We start from the raw sequence: 21,221 nt of genomic DNA, 5'->3' as shown, positions 1-21,221 counted from the left end.
TGTGTTTGGGAGCAGGAGCAGCATTTCACAAATATAATAAGTATTCAGACACAGATAGATAGTTGAAGTGGGTAGAGGCACGTTTGCTCGACTCCATTTTATTACGTTTCGGTTGGAAAAAAGTAGAATAGTCATCATAATATCATACACAGATATTCAATCATAAACGGTTTATGACTTCTGCTTTACAAAGGTAGGAGCACTGTATGTGAAATTATACACAGAAGATTCTATCATAAAGGGTTCATGAGTTGTGGAACACTGAGGTAGGGGCGGTTTATGTAGAGCCTGCGATGATGCATGGTTCAAGCAGAACGCACTGGTAAGAATGTCTTTTGGCAACTGAATTTTGCCTTAATAAGGCCATGTGGCGATTACTTATGGTGCACTGAGTTAGTGGTATATCTGGTGCTCAGTGTGTGCTCACCCTGCGATGATGCGTGGTTCTAGCTGTTTGTACTCAAAGCATTGACTGTTGTATACTAGACTGCATGAAATTTGAGGGGAAAAAAACTACTGTCAATGGGTAGCAATTGCTCTACAAACTAGGTCTAGTGATTGCTCCCCATAACAAATTAAACAATTGTATTTCACACATTGCATTCTAACTTTCTCAAAATGGGGATATATGTCTGGTGGCGATGTTGAAGGTGATGCCCTAGAGGTACTTGGTATTTCCGGTGGTGGCGGTACATTTAGGCGCAGTCTTCTACATTCTTGGTGAGCATAGTTCACAGGATGCAGGATTTAAAGTTACTTGTGCATACCAGCAGTGACATAGGAGTATTTTTTGTTTGCACCTTAAATAAATCAAGGCTAAATTCCCTACTGTCTGTAGTGTAGATAGAAAGCTAAATTCAAGTTGTGAATTCTACTGTCTGCAGTGTACATCAAAGCCACTAGTAAGCACAGTTATAGAAGAATGCTTTTTGTCACTTATTTAAACAAAATCTGAATACATACAGTATAATTGTCTCTGCATTAAGTAAATCAAGGCTGAATTCTCTACTCTCTATAGTGTAGATCCAAAGCTGAATTCAAGTTGTAAAGCCTGCTGTCCGAAATGTAGATGTTTTGGTGGACTGCCTCATCTGTAATCTTGATTGAAATGAAAGATAGAACATGTATAGAATACATTATTAAAATATGTATGTTTCAGGGACATTTAAAAGGGACAGTATGTCTCACCGTGACATAAAACTGTTCACTCTTCTTTGCGATGATTTATGGTGCACTGAGTTAGTACTATCTTTGGCGCTGAGCTTGTACGTATCCTGCAATAATGCGTAAAGCAGGGAGGCTGCACTGGGAGCAAATATTTTTTTCCTAGAGAATTCTGTCTTAATAAGGCTACGGGACGATGACCTTTGGTGCATTGAGTTAGTGGTACTGAAAGAACTGCTGTGTTTCTAGGTCGTGTCTCTTGTCTACTGGAGTGCGTCATGTACAATCTACCTGAATCGTGAGCCCTCAGAATGTAGATCGAAGGCAGTAGTGATCACTGACTTCAAGAAATTCTTTTTGCTGCATCTTTTAACATAATCTGAAGACATTAAGTACAATTATCTCTACCGTAAAAAAATCAAGTCTAAATTTCATGCTGTTCGTAGTATAGATTCGAAGCTGAATTCAAGATGTGAACCCTGCTGTCCGCACTGTAGATCGAAGGCAGTAGTCAGCAGAGATATCGAAGAATGATTTTTGTCACCTATTTTAACAAAATCAGAACACATACAGTAACATTTTCTCTGTAATGAATAAATCAAGCTTGAATTCCCTACGGTCCGTAGTGTATATGCAAATTTGACTTCAAGTGTGAACCCTACTATCCGCAGTGTAGATCGAAGGCGGTAGTTGACACAGACATCGAGGAATGCTTTTTTTGTCACATACTTTAACAAAATCTGAGGACACAGTACAATTGTCTCTATCGTAAATAAATCCACACTTAATTCAATGTTGTCTCTAGTGCTGATGCGCCACAGGTATCAAGTGGTAAACTGTTGATCGCAGTGTACATTTGAAGGCAGTAGTTAGTATGGCTATTGAGCAATGTTTTTTGTGGCATCCTTCAACAAAATTGTCTCTGCTTTACATAAATCAAGGATAATTTGAATGCGGTCTGTAGTGTAGATGGAAAGCTGCATTTAAGTTATGAACCCTGCTGTTCGCAGTGTAGATCTTAGGCTGCACTGCATTATCTGTAATGCACTCCATACATTGACTGTTGCATATGGAACTCATGAACTGGTATCAAGTGGTGAACTCTGTTGATCGCAGTGTCCATTTGAAGGCAGTACTGAGTACAGACATTGAGGAATGTTTTTTGTCGCATCATTTAACAAAATTGTCTCTGTCTTAAATAAATGAAAGCTAACTTGAATGCTGTCCATAGTGTAGATGGAAAGCTGAATTGAAGTTGTGAACCCCGCTGTCCAGAGTGTACATCGAAGGCAGTAGTTGACACAGACATGGAGGAATGCTTTTTGTCACTTATTTAAACAAAATATGAAGACATATAGTAGAATTGTCTCTGCATTAAATAAATCAAAGCTGAATTTCCTACTGTTCATACTTTAACAAAAATCTGAGGACTTAATAAAATTCTCTCTGCTTTAAATAAATTGAGACTGAATTCAATGTTCTCTGTAGTGCTGATGCACCACTGGTATCAAGTTGTAAACTCTACTGACAGGACTGTAGATCATAGGCAGTTGTCAGCACAGATACTGACGAAGAATTTTTATCATGTATTTTAACAAAGTAGAGTAGAATTGTCTCCGCCTTACTTAAATGAAGGATAACTTCAATGCTGTGCGTAGTGTAGATCCAAAGCTGAATTCAAGTTGGGAACCCTGCTGTCCGCAGTGTAGATCGAAGGCAGTAGTCGATACCGACATAAGTCTGCGGTGCTGTGGTGCTGAGTTTGCAATCGGCTTATATCAAGGAGGCACGTGGTCATGGCGGCAGCCACGTGGCAGGGTGAGGACCTTAGCTGTGGCAGAGTCTTTTCTTTTTGCAGAAGTGAGCCACGCCCAAGGCTTAGGCTAATTATTTATAGTCTTACGCTGGAGTTGCGTATGTTGGATCAGCCCACTCCACTACTGCTTCAAGGGGGGGGGGACAACACAGCAACATGACCAAGATATTCCCCAGAGTCTGAGATAATATGGTTTCGTCCACTGTGCAGTACACACGTGTCAATAGTATATCTACACACAGAAAAGTTGTTTTTTTCTATAGTGAGTTGTGTATAGCATTTCAGTAGTCTTGGTATTGTGTGAATTATTATTAATGTGCGAGTTCCTTTCCTTATACATAGTTAGTTGCCACATCTCTGAACATTCAGCTATTGTGCGGTTGAGAGGATATGGTATCTTGGGAAGGTCAGTTTTCCTGTTTTGTGCTGCCTCTGAGGTAGTAGGGGGAGGGTTCGGGGGGTGGTTGTGGTAGCGCTGGCTGGTTGTTGTGATTTTGTTGGGTGCCGGAAAGAACTGCTCAAAGTATGCCCCATCTTTAAACAAGAGTAACCTACTTGTAAGGGTTCCGCCTACTGAATCATGTGTCACACTATTTTGGATTTATATCCAAAAGGTCGTTTTTAATACCTTCTTCGAAGCTTGGGTCAATGTACACGGCTCATCCCAAAACTGTGATAACCCAATCCTTTTCAACCACAGGCAAACACGTTTGAGCCATGCAATAATTTTGTTCTAGTCCTATTCTATTGTCTCTTCTAGACCGGCCTTATAATCAAGCAACTCCGGTGTTGACCAAAGTCTCACCCATAATGTGAGAGGTCTTAAAATTGCATAGTGATTGGTCTGTTTTATATTCAAATCGAGAACAATTGGTATCAATGGTGTACGGATGGGTAGCCTTAACAGGGCTCTATAAAATATATTTTCCCCCAGCTCAAAGTTTTTTTTACAACAGGGTCCCCATTTTCCACCCCATATAATGCAGCAGATTGGGCTTTATATTGGAACACCTCTAATGCTGGAGAAACAGCTTTAGTAAGACTATTCCCGTGTCTTTTCATGATTGGCAATGTATTTTGCGTCAGGGTAATCTTGCTTTTTTCTAATTGGGTCTTCCATGACAGTTTAGTATCCTTAGGAAACACCCAAATAATAAAAACTCTGTACGTAATCTAACTTTTGGCCATTCAAAACCAGATTGTCCCGAAATGTTTTATGAGGGTTTATAGCCATGTATTTAGTCTTACTGATATTAATCTCTAGGCCTTTATTGCTGCAATATGTTTGGAACTAATTTATTTAACATTGTAACCCCATGGATGTTTGCGATATTAATATTGTGTCGTCAGTGAAAAGAAGTGCTGGTACTAATTCTCCCCTGAATAATTTTTACAGCCATTCAAGAAGTTTGGAATATCATTGACAAATAATGAGAATAACGTGGGTGCCAGTACACACCCATGGTGAACCCCCCTTTTAATGGGGGATAGGTCCTGTTAGTTCACCCCGAGGGTCCCATCTAACCTTGGCATAATTATCTTCATGCAGCCTCATAATATGTTCGAGGAGGTTAGCTGGCAACCCTTGGCATCTTAGTGACTCCAAAAATAAACCCCTAGGAATTAAATCAAACGGAGCCTTAAGATCAGCAAAGGCTACGTATAAATGTCCCTACCTTAAGTTTACATACTTCCAGCATAAGCAACAAAATCTAAAGACCTCATCTATGGTGCTGGTTTTAAGTCTGAACCCTGCCTGAAATTTTGAGAAAATATTGTTTTCCTCAATCCATATATTTATAAGTTTTAAAATGTGCCTTGCAAATATTTTCTGTAAGATGTCGATTAAACTAATTGGGTGATAGTTTACTTGGTCGTAATGATTGGCAATTTTAAATATTGTAAACATTTCCGCCTCTTTTCATGTTTCTGGGATTTCAGCGCCCGCTACCATGGCATTACATAAGTAATTAATGTAGGGGACCCAAACACTAATTTTGTGCTTAAATAGATCTCCTGGAATCTTGTCGGGTTCCGGGCGCTTTCCCTGATTTTACTGAGTTAATGGCCGATATAGTTTCTTACATATCAAAAACTAACTTCCCCTTCATTTGGACTGATTAAAAGCTCTACATTAGATAGCGGCCTTCCACTCTCTGGTGCTTCATACAGCCTTGTAAAGTGGTCAACCCAAGTTGCTGCATCGAGATAAATGTCTTTTGTTTCCTTCCCTGCTTTATTTCCTTTAGCCACAAGCCTCCAAAAGCCCATTTGGTCCTTGTTCTTTGCCGCCATAAGCAGTTTGGACCAATTTTCGTCATCCCATGAAGATTTTGCCTTTCCGAGACTTTTTCTATACTTAATCCTAGTATCTTTTATGTGAGAGATACTACTATTTTTTATAGCCTATAATAATTTCGATTTGGCATAGTGACATTCCTTGACTACTTAGTGGTCTTACATGTCTACTAGTCTTTTTTGACATTTTAGTTACTAATGGAACCAACTCTGTCAAAAATTTCTTACGTAATTCTAGGAGTGCACCTACCCCCAAGGGTGAGTTTAATTGTATATCGAAGGTTTCGGCAAATGTTTTATAAATATTTGCCAATGCGTCGCCATGACCTAGTATATGTGCCCACTTTAAGGAGCAACGGTCTTTACTGACTATGATATCATCAGGGCTCGTGTCTGATATCTCATTATTCTCCATTGTGGATGGGAGACGTCTACCATGAAACGACAAATGGAGCAGATAGTGATCACTCTCTATCCTCGGAATAACTTTTAAATCTATTGTATACAACCAAATATCATATGATACCAATATGTAATCGATTTTACTCAGAGAATTACCCCTACAAAATGTGTGGGCCATTAGTATGTGTGATGGTAGGCGGCCATTACATGCCCTCAAACCATGTTCAACCTCGTAATCTGAACCGCTACCACAGTACACGGCACTGAGCTAGTGTTATCCAGTATGGGAATTTTATTAGCACTATCTTCTTCTTCAAAAATAGTACCTAGCCCTGTAATAGGCTCATAATTGCACATCATCAAATCGCCAGCCTTCTGTTCTCCAGCTTGGCGCCTCCGCTCCTGCTCTCTCCTGGCTGCTCCTCCCCTAATTATTCACGGCCGGCCAGCCGTACTTTCACTTTCATGGCCGGGTGGCCGTGTCTCGTTTAATTTTTTTTTTTGCTTGTTGTTATTCCAGCCAGCATGTCACGGTGCCTCCTGTGTTTCCTTGTCCCCGATACCTTTCCCTATGTGCGCTTGTTTTATTTACAAATTAAGCTTTGTCATGAGTCGAGTAATGTGACTGGGCAAGGACACAATTTCATGTGAGCTGAAAATGCTGAGAAATCGTGTTTGCATGTTGCCTCCAGCTTTAATGTCAAGATTTTTAATCCATGACAAGCATTGGAGAACAAACAGGTAGAGCTGTTAGTTTTCTATTATATATTCTGTATTCAACCAGACTCACGGACACTGGTTCTCTGCGAAAAGTCCTCCGTTGTTAGCCGACTGTCCATTAAAGAAGCACTCGTCAGGGAAATGCCTGGCCCTCCCTCTCGCCCGGTCCACTGTGGGACCCCCATGCCGTCACCAGGCAACTGTCCCTCACGCCCGCAGACGGGTTGAGAGAGTGTCAGGTAAGGTACGGAGACTCAGCTTTTCGTGATCGGCCAGGGGTTCCAAAATTTCACTCTCTAAAAGCTGCCTCCATTCATATTTATTACAGAACTGCGTGGGCTAATCCCCTTGCGCTGTCACACACTGAACAATTAGGCAGCCATCTCATGAAATATTAAGCATAGATCTTTCTGTTACCATGGCTCGAGATATGAAACGCCATTTCAAAACATCAAACAGAATCATCTTGTTGACTGATGAGCTATACCGAGAGGAAAAGTCTTGTATTTTAAAATAAAATGTGGCGTATGTGCTTTAATAGCAAAAGGTATGTTTGAAAATGTCTACGTTCACTCAAGTAACAGAGCAGAGAGAAGAACCAGAAGCACTTCTACTCTTCCGATTTTTTTTGACCACCTAAGCAGGACCCTCACCAGAACCTTTGCCGAACGTGTTCCGTGCCTGCATTTTATGCGCGAATGCACGCAATAACACATACCGATGTACTTGGTTGTCAAGCTTCATAATGTAAATGCAGGCAAAGCTTTAACCGATCGGCCTACAGGATATTTTTCTCATAATGCCTCTGTAGCTTTTTGTCAGATTTTGAGCAGCAAATTCCGGTGATGGAAGTGTATAGCACTTTCTGGCGTATACAAATATTTCCAGATGCCAGTAAGAGCAAAACTGACAATAGATTTATACAAAGCTGTGCATGAGATTCGTGCCTCTTCCTTTTATCATTCTACTTTTGTTTTGGTGGAAAATTGCAGAGTACATTTTAATATATAATCATTTAGAATCCGTAATGATATCGGAATGGAGACTACTTTTGACTGATTTGGTCTCCCGCATGTCTTGAACTCTTGAGATTACAGTTTGTTTAGGTCTCACTGAGTCACACACACCACCCCACACACAACCCCACACACACACAATCCCACATACACACAACCCCACACATACACACAACCGCCCCCACACACAACCCCACTTACCTACCACATACCCACCCCACCCCCTCACACACACCCCACCCCCACACACACACACCCCACCCCCCACACACACACACACCCACAACCCCCACCCATACCCCCACACACACCCACCAACAACATCACTATGCGCTACCACAGCATCACTGAACGTCCCAGCATCACTCGCCACCACAACAACTGGCACTTCTTGGGTTGCCTTGTCCTACAGCTAAATTCAAACTGTTCTGAACTAGAGTCTCATAATTTTCACAATTTTGCAGTAAAACGATCAAAGAGGTACTAACTTAATTTCGACATCATTATAGAAGTGCAGTTTATCTTGTCTTCCTCATAACTTCGTACATCTCTCTAGAGACATGGCCTAACGACCAGAGCTGCCATCTAAGTCACGTAAATACAAAACATGTTGCATTACAAATGCTATAGGTGTCACATTCGCCAAAGTTATAACTATTGGCATTGTAAATGACAAAGCTATAAATTTAGCTATTTTAAAAACCAACACATAAATAAAATATTTGTCATTTACAAGACCAATAGCTCCAACTTTTCTAATGCGAGACCTATTGCATTTCCAATGCTTGTTGTTCTTTTAAGTCCCCCTGGATCTCAATAATTCAGGCATTGAGTTGCTCCCTTGACTCACTCTCTTCAAATATTGCAGGTATTTTTTCCTTTGGAGTATCTGTAGAGTGTAGTCCATCGACAGCCTCCAAGGAAGTTAATTCTCGATATCTGTTTGCAGTATGTGGGGTTATGAAATTGTCATAGTCAAAACCAGTCTTCTTGATTGGCCTATAAAAATAACCTAATGGCAGATCATAGATAATAATGCTCTGTGTCAATGTTTCTTCATGTGCTCTCAACAAATTACGGACAATATAGGGATGCTCAAAGTTTATAACAATGCAATCTCCTTGTATGTCCTTTACAGAATCACCCACCCACCCTACCCTGCGGACCATTAAGATATGATTCATTTTTTGGGGGTTAGATTTTTTAAATTTAGACAACCAATCCATGGTTTTGTTTCTGAGATTGTGCCAGGATTCTTTTTGTTCCCTTTGCAGGGATGGGATGCCAGCTAATTTCAAAACACATGGACCTGCTGCAGGAGGTAATTCCAAAACATCTACATTAAGAATTAAATCAGTCCTTCTTGGACTATACGTTGTCACCCTGGTACTGCCCCTATTTAAGTAGTCTGTACTTGCTTCAATTCGGGAATCAGTATTTCTATGCTCATCCCCCGCCTCTCTTAACTCCGCTCTACGCCCCGTAATTTCACCACTGTTTGCCGTCTCACTTCTAACTTGGTCTAGTATTTGTTCAACATGCATGGTATTCCTGCTACCTATAAATCCATTTTTAGATTCAGCTAAAAGCTTTGCCCCTTCCTCAAGGGATCTTTTACCATCCCCGATTAAAGTGCCTAACTGATCTATACCCCGATTTAACTGGTCTATTTTACCACCCAATGCCCTCAATTTAGGACCCATACAATCATTAATTTGGGTCTGCATATGACTTAGTGCCGTTGAAGAATATACGCTACATTTTGCTCTAATGCCCCAACACCCTCATTAGGGGAAACTAAACAAACAGGGTAATCGATCTCAGTTTGCGTACCAACAGTCTCACATTAAATTGCCTCATGTTCGTGCCCGACTGGATTCCCTTTAGATGTAATAGCTATCCACCCTTGCTTTCCTTTTTTCTCGCCATTCCTTTTTTCCCTCAGCACCTGCTTAGATTTTCCTTTTGGCATTTCCACCTGTTTTGGGACTCGTAGCCTTGTTGATATTCCAGGTGTTCTGGTTCCAGCTAAATTAGGGGACCATAAAATACTTGGTGTATCTTCTACTGCAGGACTATTTTGGTCAATAGGGGAAATTAAGGTTCGACCACTCAACTTTGGTTGTGTTGTGTTAGTTGGTGCTGGTGAGCTAGATTGTCTATATGTTGGCAACCTAGATGGGTCGAGCGACAATCATATCTCTGCTAGTTTAATTTCGTGGGTTAGAAGGGATTCTACTCTTATTATCAACGCATCAAGGGTGCCTGCAGCACCCTTCCACCTACTCATGGTTGGATTAAGGTTTGTTATTTAAAAAAAAAAAGAAATACAAAGGAAAAGAATAACTATACCCACAATAGTGGAGATAATAATAAGAAGGTGACCATTAAGATGATAAGTACAATTTAGCACACAATACTGGCTTTTACCCCTTTGGTCCACTTCAAACCAAACCAAAATAAGCTTATCCCACAAGATATGTATATTGGATCTTAGGGAAGTGGCCCAGTTCAGTCTCGAACAGACGCGGACGGGCGCAGACGTCCCAGGCATGCCCGAGCGCTGCGGGAGCCCAAACCCCCTCTTGTGCGCCTTCACCGCCGCAAAGACTGCGGGGAAGTGTAGTCCCTGGTGGCGGCGGGACAATGGCGACCCCCAGCAGAGTCCGGTGCCAGGCAGCCTCAAGCGAGTCCCAGGTGGGTCTAGCAACAGGCAGCAACTGATGTGGTAGATAGGAGATTAGCAAAACGGGCTTTGTTTATTCTCCCCTGTTATGGTTAAGAGACTTTTTTCTCCCCATTAATGCCTCTTATATTTGGCGCGTCTTACATTAGGGAACTACACCAACAGTATGGGTCCTGGCAGCTACTCGAGTAATGCCCCTTGATTAATCCTCCCGGTCTCAGGTTGGCCAAGAATCCCAACCGCTGCTCAGGAGGGCCACCTCCTCCTCACCTTCACCTTCACGTCTGTGGCCGTAGGCCATAGCAAATGGCTCCCCGCAGCTGCTAACACCTTGCAATCACAGGAATCCTAGCCGCCGCTTGGGAAAGCCGCCTCCTCCTTAGTTTCACAATCACCGTCCGTAACAACTGAGAGAGCGCAAATCAAGTAAAATGTAGAGGTGCACCATATTTACAAGCACGTTGCACCAGTCTAGTTAAAGGAACATATAAGAGTGTCGAATTTATAGAAGTGCATACATATAAGAGTGTTTAATTAATACAGAGTGCATATATCAGTATGAAAAGCTAATGTAGGAGTGTTTAGAGATGTTAGAATGTTATTAAATTCCATGTTATGTGGCTGTTGCAGAGGAGAATGTAATGCTGCTAAACGTAGAAATGTGTAGGCCTCATGGCAGTTCACTGAGAAAGAATACGTGCCTTTACAATTTCACATGATATGGATTACTGTTGTTATAATTCAAAGTATTATTGATCATAGAACTGAAAATATACGTTTTATAGAAGTGCTCCCTATAACCAGTTGTGTGTAATAAGTTAGAAAACTGTTTAGGTTGAGAAATAAAGGTTCATAGAGTGCACAGGCCTGTTTCATGTAATTCTAGTAGGCCTGAAGAGATAAGGTTGTTTCTTTTGATCTGCATGTGCTAGTTAGAATCAGGTCGTGTTAAGCATAAATTGTGGACCATGCTCGAAGGTTTACGACTTGTGAGATAAGCTGGAGGCCGGAATTTGGGGCCCACTTCATGGGTGTCTGTTTGCAGGTGCGAGGGGGTTCTAATCAAGAGAGTGATGAATAGAGCTCTGTTCTGGGAGACAGGCACAGGCCTGGAGGAGGGTTCAGGAATTTCCTGGGGGACCGTCTTGCCGGAGAAGAGCCTGAGAAGCAAGGTCAACGCTAACAAGGAGCCCAGAGGAGTATCAGCATGGAAAAAGCCAGAACCGACACCACGTGAGGGGTATACGTGAGGGGCGTCTCTGAGGGGCGTTTCTACTGTAATTGTGATTTTGTATTAGGGACAGCACCCCTGGGTGGAGTCAGAGCAGATGGCCTGTGCAACCTAAGAGAGCGGATGGGTAGGCAGATAGCGCATAGCTGCGATGCACAGATTTACAACAAAGACTAAGGGAAAGTGAGTGATCTTCTTTGGAAGTCACCACGGCTGACACCTTTTTAGGTTAAGATCTTGCTAAGTAGGGATGTCACTTAGTCTAGTGTAGGGACAGTCTAATCTGGATTTTCCTTCCTTTTGTAAATGTCGCACAAGTTACAACTTGTGTCTATTCTTGCAACCTTGATGATCTTTGAATTAGTTTTGGTGATATTCTTCTGTCGCCTAAGAGCATTTAGAGAATTCATGTTTGTACTATCGTAAGTGTATCTTTTGAACCTTATATTGAGATGTTTGTATCTCCAGTTATCTTTGGCTTTATAATAAAACTTTAAAACTTATTCGTAGTAAGTGGTTCTTCAGAGTTGTGTAAAGTCTTAAATTGATTAACCTAGTAGTGGATTGCTTTTTACTCTATGACAGGTAACAAAGGTTCAGTCGACCTGAGTTGGGATCTAGATCTATAGTGATCTGATAGGAGATCAAAAATCCCGCCGTAACAGTTGGTAGCAGAGTAGGATGGTTACCTTCTAGAGGAAGGTGATCTAGACTAGGTTAAGACTACCCTGAGGCCCCTAGAGATTGAGAGATGAGCAGCAGAAGAATCGCCTACCGAAGACAGTGCTGATGGTGCGAGAGAAAAGCAGCAGAGTCAGACGAGAGTGAGTATAATAAGGGTCATGCGTTCTCAGATTACGGTGTTTTGTGTTGGATCTGTATTGTAATGTCATGCGGAGTTGAATGCCTGTAGTGTGATTGAGGGAGGGTTGTGAGCGCACGCAACCTGGTGAAAATCTTAAGTTCAGAGAAGAGCTTAAGTGGTTCGGGTGTATCGAACATCCAGAGTAATTGTCGACCATTGTAAAGGGGGTCATGAGGTACCATTGATCGCCCGCAGGACCGTGATAGGGGGAACGCAAGAGTGAGTGTATGGGTAACGGACGCAGGTCGGAAGTTACTGTGTGTAAGTAACCTATCAGTCAAGGCGATTGTCTGGACGTTCACGGAAAGACATTTCGTCAGTAAAGGTGACAATTACAGTTAGACTGTGGGCGTACAGTCAAGGAAAGTGATCGTTTGGGCGGAAGTAATCATTTTTCAGAGTATGAATGGGACGCATGCATGACCGGGAGACGAGCCGAGAGAGGAGGGGAACTGCTGCGAAGGGGAGACGAGTGACGTCAGAGAGAGCCGCGCTGTGATAGGCCGGTTGGTGTGAAGCCGCGCTGTGATAGGCCGGTTGACGCGAACCGCGCTGTGATAGGCCGGTTGGTGTGAAGCCGCGCTGTGATAGGCCGGTTGACGCGAACCGCGCTGTGATAGGCCGGTTGGTGCGAAGCCGCGCTGGGATAGGCCGGTTAGCGAGAGCCACGCTGGGATTGGTGGATTGTCATCAGGAAGTAAACGAACGCAGGGAAATAAGGAAAAATTGTAGATTTTGAACATGAAGTGTTTTAAATGCTTGAGAGCGATCTTTAAGAGAAAAAGGAGAGAATCTTATTACGGGGAAGAGGGCCCGCCAGAGGGTACACCAGCTCATTATATGGCTACGAATGTTGGGTTGCATACTATACTGTGGCTTGGTACTTGGAGTAAGATTACAGAAGGGAACGAGGAACTGACTTTTCCGAAATACGGAACGTTTAGATTAGAAGTGTTGCACCAACTAAAAGCAGTTATGTCTTCATTGAGACCTTTGCCTAGACCAACACAGTTTGAGGCCCTTAATGCGTGGATTAGGGCGGCGCACGACAGGAATCAGAACAGGCGTCAAGAAAGGGTGAGACGATCGGTAAGAGCAGTACAAGATGCCAAATGGGATGCGGAAACCAAGAAATGGAGGGTACAGACTATTGAAGTGGATAAGTTGTACCCAGTGAGAGAGGTTACAGGAGAAAAGAGAACCCCAGAGGAGGATGACGAGAGCGAGTCAGAGGATAGCCTAATAAATAGGTTGTTGATAGATAGACCGCCTCCGTACAATAGGGAGATGGAAGGTATCGAGCTCCCAAGGAAAGATAGGGTTGGCATAGAGGAGAATAGACCACTCCCTATAACGGATCGGGTACCTACCAGAGGTGAGGAAACACCTCAACTTAGTCCTGTACAGAGGGTAGTCGGAAGGTTTGTGGTGCATAAGGTGCCAGCAACGGAGTGCGTTGAGTCTCATGGATTGCCAGATGCTCTTCAAGTACCCGTTACCATAGGTCCTATAGTGTCGGTTTATAACCCAGAGAAAGTGCGAGAGGAGGAACAGGTACGGCTAGACAGAGAAAGAGCTGAAATGGAAAGAAGGGACAACATGACAAATGCCTGGAGGCAATTGCCAGGACCGACAAAATGGAGCACCCCATTGGATTCAGCAGTGGATCCCATAACAGACCAGGGGGGTCAGAGAGGACCGATGGATCTGAGAGGACCACGGCCGAAATCCTTTAAGGAGTTGAGGGCTGACTTGAGGGAATGGGATGCTGCCACAGAAACACAGAGTAACAGATCAAGAGCGGAAGCTGAATGGGGAAGTCGAGGCGATGGGACATTGTCTCACTGCGGGGCTAGCGAAAGCGGTCAGGAGTGGGACGGTAAGAGTCAGGAGAGTAGAGGAGCTACCCGTCATATCCACGGTGGAGGTGGGCAGGAGAGAGAAGGTAGAAGTACAGAGTGTGGAGGGGCGTCTCGTCTCATTCACAGTGAGGGAGACCGAAGGACGCAAGAGTACAGGGATAGCTTTAAGTGCACCCACCATGCACCTGGCGATAACATACAGCATTGGAATCGTGGGAACATGGGGAGCCACGAGGTGTCTCACCATGCGTCAAGTGATCATGGGCAGGAGCGGGATCGCGGGAACATGGGGAGCCGCGAAGGGTCTTGCCATGCGTCGAGCGATCATGGACAGCAGGGGAATTGCAAAAGCATGGGGAATAATGGAGTGTCTTGCCATGCACCTAGAGACACCAGGCAGAATGGGAAAAGTGGGACTATGGGGAATCGAGCAGTGTTTCACCATACACCAAGAGAGGATGGAACTGCATGGGACCTGGAGAGATGGGAGCATGGGAGGACTCCCCATGACACGCCTGAGCCCAGACGTAGGACTCAGAGCTGTGATGGGAGAGACGTAAATGGGCTCTCTAGAGACAGCACACTGAAAGCTGTGATAAAGGCAAAAAGGCTCGGCGTGACCAGTTTAAAATCCGACCTGGACGACATAATAGATGGTACGTTGCCTTTAGAAAGGATTGATATGTACGAGCAAGATGAGCTGCTGTTTATAGCAAAGGATATTACTCGAAAGGCAAGAGCAACTCACGAGAAATTGTCTGAACTGGCAGACAAGTATATGGTAGACTTGTCGAGAACAAAGGCATTACAGGGTAACCATAGGTTGCATTATTCAGATCAGGACCTGGATGAGAGGAGGACAGTTGGATTAAAAACGCACATAAGGGAACTGATCACAGGAATAAGAGCATCGAGGGATCTGGATAAATGGGAAGAAAGGTGGTCCAAGAAAGGGACTGTCAGGCGGCGCGCGATTGTGATGTCCCCGGAGGGAGGGCCACTGCGGATGGAGGCATTCCCTTTGCGAGAAATAGCGAATGGGAGTTATGTACATGTGCCCTGGAGTAGGGGAGATTTGGCTGCGTTTACCAATTCATTTCTGAAGTTAAGAGAGAATCCTGTAGAATGGTACAAACAGGTAGAGAGGTTTGTGAAGATCTCGAAAGTACTGTGGATTGATTTGAACACTTTATTCGACATTGTGGTCCCAGGAGACTTGTGGACAGCATGCAAAGTTAGTGTTGAATGGCCCACAGAAGAACCAAAAAGAGATGCTCGTACTAATGGTCCGTCAGAAAGAGTAATGATAAAATATGAAAAGGTGATGACATGGCTGAAAGATAAGGTGCCACCGCAGGATATAGATTGTGTGAAAATAGACCGAACTAGACAGGAACCCAAGGAGACAGTCCATGAATTTTATGAGCGATTGCTGAAAACGTTCAAACAATACAGTGGATTAGATGTAATGGATCCCAAAGACATAGGACAGTTTGTATCGAAGTTCGTTTTGGGGTTGAGACCTGATATTTGTTTGATGATTCAGCAACACTTAATTTGCTGGCAAAACAAACCATTGGATGAAATTTTGAGATACGCAAGGTATTGCAGTGATGAAATAGATTCCAAAGCAAAGAAACTTAAGGAGAAGTTGATGATGGTTCAGATGCAGTCGGCTGGAAAGGGTGGACAGCAGCAACAGGGAACAGGGACGATGGGAAGGAGATCAAATAGTCAGAATAGGGACAACGAGGAAAATCCGAGACCTAGAATAGACTTTGCTACATTGAAAAAGACGACAAAGTGTCACCAGTGTCACCAGGTGGGACATTGGAAACGCGAGTGTCCTTATAACCCTGAAAACGGAGAACTGGAAGTAGAGGAGGAGGAAGTTCAGACCGTTCCAGTACAAGGGGTGACAGTACCAAAGGGTAAGGTGGCCAAAGGGGGGACTTCGGCTCCTCGAGCTCAGTTCCCTCAACCACCAAAGATTACGACAGGGGGCAAGATCTATAGACAAATGCCTCTTTTAGTAGGAGGAGAAGAGTGTTACTACGTTGATCCACTGACTGGACGGCGTGTGAGTAGAGAGGAGGACTGTACCCTCGGGGCAGTTCTAGAGGTGGACCAAAGAGGACTGTTTGTTGAGGCTGAGGTGGCGGGGTGTCCTACGACATTCTTAGTAGATACCGGAGCTACTCGATCAACTTTGAGATCAGCCGTGGTTCCGGATCTGCCAATGTCGGGGGAAACAATTCAAGTGGTAGGAGTCGCAAATAGGAGAATGACTAACCCTTTGACAGAACCAGTGCTAGTGAGAATAGGAAACTACAGCGATGAACATCAGTTTGTAGTATGTGATTCTAGCCCTGTGTGTCTGTTAGGAAGAGACTTATTGTGCAAACTAAATTGCACAATATACTGCACGCCTCAGGGAGTAGAGGTACAGACTAACGACAAGGATGCCACCTTTAAAGTTGCAAATTCAAAAGTATGCGTAGAACTGTATCCTACCCTGACGGTGGAAGAGCTCCCTTGGGACTTAAGAGATACTGTGTCATCTGAAGTATGGGATTTCACTGGAGAAGAGATAGGATTGATTAAAGGAGTAGAACCAGTGAAAATCATGATAAAACCAAATGTTGAATATCCAAGAACGCCTCAATACAAATTGACCCCGGAGACAATTGCAGGAATAAAACCCGTGATCGACTCCATGATTAAGCAGGGAATACTGAAGGAAATCGTGGGTAGTCCATGCAACTCCCCGATTATGGGTTTGCAGAAACCTAGCGGGAAATTTAGAATATTCCCACTCCAGTGGGTGCAACAGTAGGGAAAGCATTGGATAGCGTAGGGGTTAAAATTACTATTCCCACTCCAAAGAGTGCAACAGTAGGGAAAGCGTTGGATAGCGTAGGGGTTAAAATTACTATTCCCACTCCAGTGGGTGCAACAATAGGGAAAGCGTTGGATAGCGTAGGGGTTAAAATTACTATTCCCACTCCAAAGAGTGCAACAGTAGGGAAAGCGTTGGATAGCGTAGGGGTTAAAATTACTATTCACACTCCAAAGAGTGCTACAGTAGGGAAAGTGTTGAATAGCGTAGGGGTTATAATTACTATTCCCACTCCAGTGGGTGCAACAGTAGGGAAAGTGTTGCATAGCGTAGGGGTTAAAATTACTATTCCCACTCCAGTGGGTGCAACAGTAGGGAAAGTGTTGGATAGCGTAGGGGTTAAAATTACTATTCTCACTCCAGTGGGTGCAACAGTAGGGAAAGCGTTTGATAGGGTAGGGGTAAAAATGACTATTCCCACTCCAGAGAATACAACATTAGGGAAAGTAAATATTTCATATATTATTCAAAATTCTAACAATGAATATCTATGAATAATTAATAAAAAGTAAATAAAAATGTTATCTAATAGAATAAATAATATTTTTAAATTACTATTTAACAATAATTATTTTAATTAATCACCTATTAATACAAATTATTTATACTTTAACAATTATTTTTGTATACTTAAAAATTATTTCACAATTATTTCCAAATAAATAACGTTTAATTAATTTTATTATTTAATTAATTATTAAAAAATTACTTTGCACCCTAGGCACCTATAAACCCACAACCCGCTACAGAAAATAAATTAGTAAAATTTACATAGTTACCAATTAATCAATTAATATAAATAAATTAACAATTATAATTAAATTAATAAACTAATATCAATTCATTAACAATTAATTTCTATTTAATATCAATAAATAAATTTACATATTCATTTAATTATAATTAATTTATTTCCCACCCTATTCCCCTATAAACCCACAACCCGCTACAGAAATTAAATTAGTAAAATTGACATAATTACCAATTAATCAATTAATATAAATGATTTGAAAATTCTAATTAAATTAATTAACAAATATAAATTAAGTAACAATGAATTACTAATTACTATCAATAAATACATTTACATATTTAATTAATTATAATTAAATTACTTCCCACCCTATTCCCCTATAAACCCACAACCTGCTACAGAATTACATTACGCAATATTCATTAAAAAAAATTCATTTAATAACATTATTTATAACATAAATACACACTTTTCACACATATTATAACATAAAAATACACTATAAAATATTATATATTATTAAAAAATCGATATTTATAACTATCTATATTATATATTTCGATATTTTAACTATCTATATTTTTTACAGTCGATATTACTTCACTTACCTTAAAAACGATATTTTTGTTGTCCATATTCTGTCCTGTCGATATTTTGTCCAGTCTATATTAAAACCTCAATATTTTGTCCAAACGATATTTTGGACTCGATATTATGTCTGTGCACCGTGACTGAACTATGCACCAAGTCAAGACCAGATATTGTGGATGAGCCGTTGACTGACCCTGATGAAATTTTCTTTGTTGATGGCTCATGTGTAAGAGACGATACTGGTCAGTTGAGAGCAGCTTATGCTGTTTGCACCATTACTGGAGTTGTGGAAGCCGCTTGCCTGGAAGGAGTAACTCCGCTCAGGTAGCTGAAATCATTGCATTGACACGTGCCTGTTTAGCAGGTAGCAAAATTCGAGTCACCATTTACACAGATAGCCAATATGGTTTCGGTGTAGTTCATGACTTTGGGCAGTTGTGGTCTCAGAGAGGTTACATGACCTCCTCAGGTTCGCCTATTCGAAATGGGGAGTTTGTGCGACTATTGTTAGAAGCGTTACAAGGTCCAGCAGCAATTGCCATTGTTAAATGTGCAGCGCACACCAAAGGTACAGATTTTGTGTCCCAAGGAAATCGTTATGCCGAGGAGGTTGCTCGCTACTGTGCGGAGCAAGGATACTCTTTCACGGAAGTGGAAGTGGGTGGGACACAGGAAAAGACAGAGTTAAACATGATGCTAGAAACAGTTGATACTTGGGATGATTTAAAAGGCATGCAGGAGAACGCATCAGATTTTGAGAAAAAGACATGGGAAACTGCAGGTTGTGTAAAAAGTTAAATGGATTTGTGGATTTCAGCAGATGGAAGGGCAGTATTACCAAATGAATTAGTGAGTCCAGTGGCACGACAGATACATGGTCCAGTACATTTAGGAAGAGATGCCATGCTGCGGGTATTTAGGCAGACTTGGTACAACCCAAAGTTTAGAGTAGCCGCAGAAGCAGTGTGTCAAAGGTGTGTAACATGTCAGCAATTGAAGGTAGGGAAAAGGACACCAGTTGCATTGAGTCACATTGGGAGGTCTGGTGGGCCTTTCAACTGAATGCAATTAGACTTTATTGAGATGCCAAAATGCAACCGCCTCAGGTATGTTCTGGTGGTTGTATGCATATTTTCCAGATGGGTCGAGGCATACCCTACACGCAGGTGCGATACACTCACAGTAGCAAAATTGTTGCTTAGAGAGTTAATATCACGCTTCGGGGTGCCGACCTCTTTGGAATCAGACAGAGGGACACATTTCAACAGTGAAGTTGTGAAGATGCTTTGCTCTGCATTAAATATTGATCAGAAGTTGCACTGTAGCTATCGACCAGAGGCTTCGGGGATCGTGGAGCAGATAAATGGAACTATAAAATCCCGAATGGCCAAAGTGTGTTCATCGACATCCTTAAGCTGGCCTGATGCTCTGCCCTTGGTACTCATGAGTATGCGTAGCACACCAGACAGGAGAACAGGCCTCTCCCCACACGAGGTTTTAATGGGGAGGGCAATGAGACTTCCATCTGTTCCAACTACAGCTTTGTTGAATATCACAGATGATCTGATCCTGGATTATTGCAAGGGACTTTCTGATGTCATTCATTCTGTGTCTCTTCAGGTGCAGGCTGCTGAAATCCCATCTTCCAGAGACCTATGTCACGACCTGTGCCCTGGTGACTGGGTGCTGGTGAAGAAGCACGTCCGGAAGAACTGCCTAAACGTGCGCTGGAAGGGGCCCTACCAGATCATTCTGACAACGAATACTGCAGTGAAGTGTGGTGGGCTGCCAAATTGGATTCACGCCTCCCATACTCGAAGAGTTCCAGCACCCCTGGAAGAAACAGCTCCTCTCACAGATGAAAATCCAGCTGTGGACGGCGAACCACTAGAGGGGATCAGTCAAGCTGTGGGGTTGTCGGAAGAAGCTGGGAGTGCTTCAGATCAAACGGAAGAAAGACAGGACGACAGTGAAACTGAAGTTGCCACAGAAGGAGAAAGTTGCTGTGAATACGGCTCAGACACTGACCAAGTCACAAGTGATCAAGAACCGAGTGTGAGGACAAGAAATAGGAGAACAAGGCGTGGAGAAGCTAGTTGGCCTGAAAGGAAGAAGAAGCTGAGCTTGAAGCCAACTCCAGAGAGAACCCTTGCTCCTATATCTGAAGACTCAGATCTGGACGAAGGTGCACAGAATCAAGAACAGGAGGGTCCAAGAAGATCAAGGAGGGTGCGAGTGCCCTGCAGAAGATACGCCACTCCTGAGTGGACCTACCTAGCAGCAGATGTCTAGTGCACGGAGATCCGGGAGGGTGAGGGAAGTGACAGTGACCAGTACTGACCCAATCATAACATTAGAAGTGGTGTTGTTGGTACCTGGACTTGAGATTGAAGGGTTGCTGACACTCACTGTCCCCAATCCTCCTTATCTGAGCAGAATAAGAGAACTGGTTTTAAACAGAGTAGAATTTCCGACTTTTGGTCCAACGATACCAGCACTCGAGGAGATCATTCTTCGCTTAGAAATTTTAGAATACGTGATTAGAGCCGCTGGAACACGCATGATTACAGACTGCTAAAGACTTTGTAAATAAACAAGATTGAGAGATAACCTAGCGCCAAGTGGAAGAGGAAGAAATTTAGGGACTTTTCCATTTAGTGGACGGAGAAGGGCTAGGGTTGTCTGTTGCTATAATTCAAAAGACTGATCTTGCAAAAGGGATTATCAGCTTCCAGGTGTGGGTCGAAAAGACCGAATAAGCAAAGAAAACACTGTTGAAGGAGCAAAGAAAAGAGACTTTGTGTTGTGGCAGAAAATTAGAACTACACTGTCTTGAGATCATGGAGGCCGGCAACCCGAACCGCAAGGCAAAATGCATAGTAGGCACACTTTTAGTGGGAGTAATTTTTTTAATAGT

This window comes from Lissotriton vulgaris, chromosome 2_1 (assembly GCF_964263255.1).
Source record: "Lissotriton vulgaris chromosome 2_1, aLisVul1.2, whole genome shotgun sequence".
Lineage (NCBI taxonomy): Eukaryota > Metazoa > Chordata > Amphibia > Caudata > Salamandridae > Lissotriton > Lissotriton vulgaris.
The sequence above is the reverse complement of the archived record's forward strand: the minus strand, read 5'-3'. Positions refer to the sequence as shown.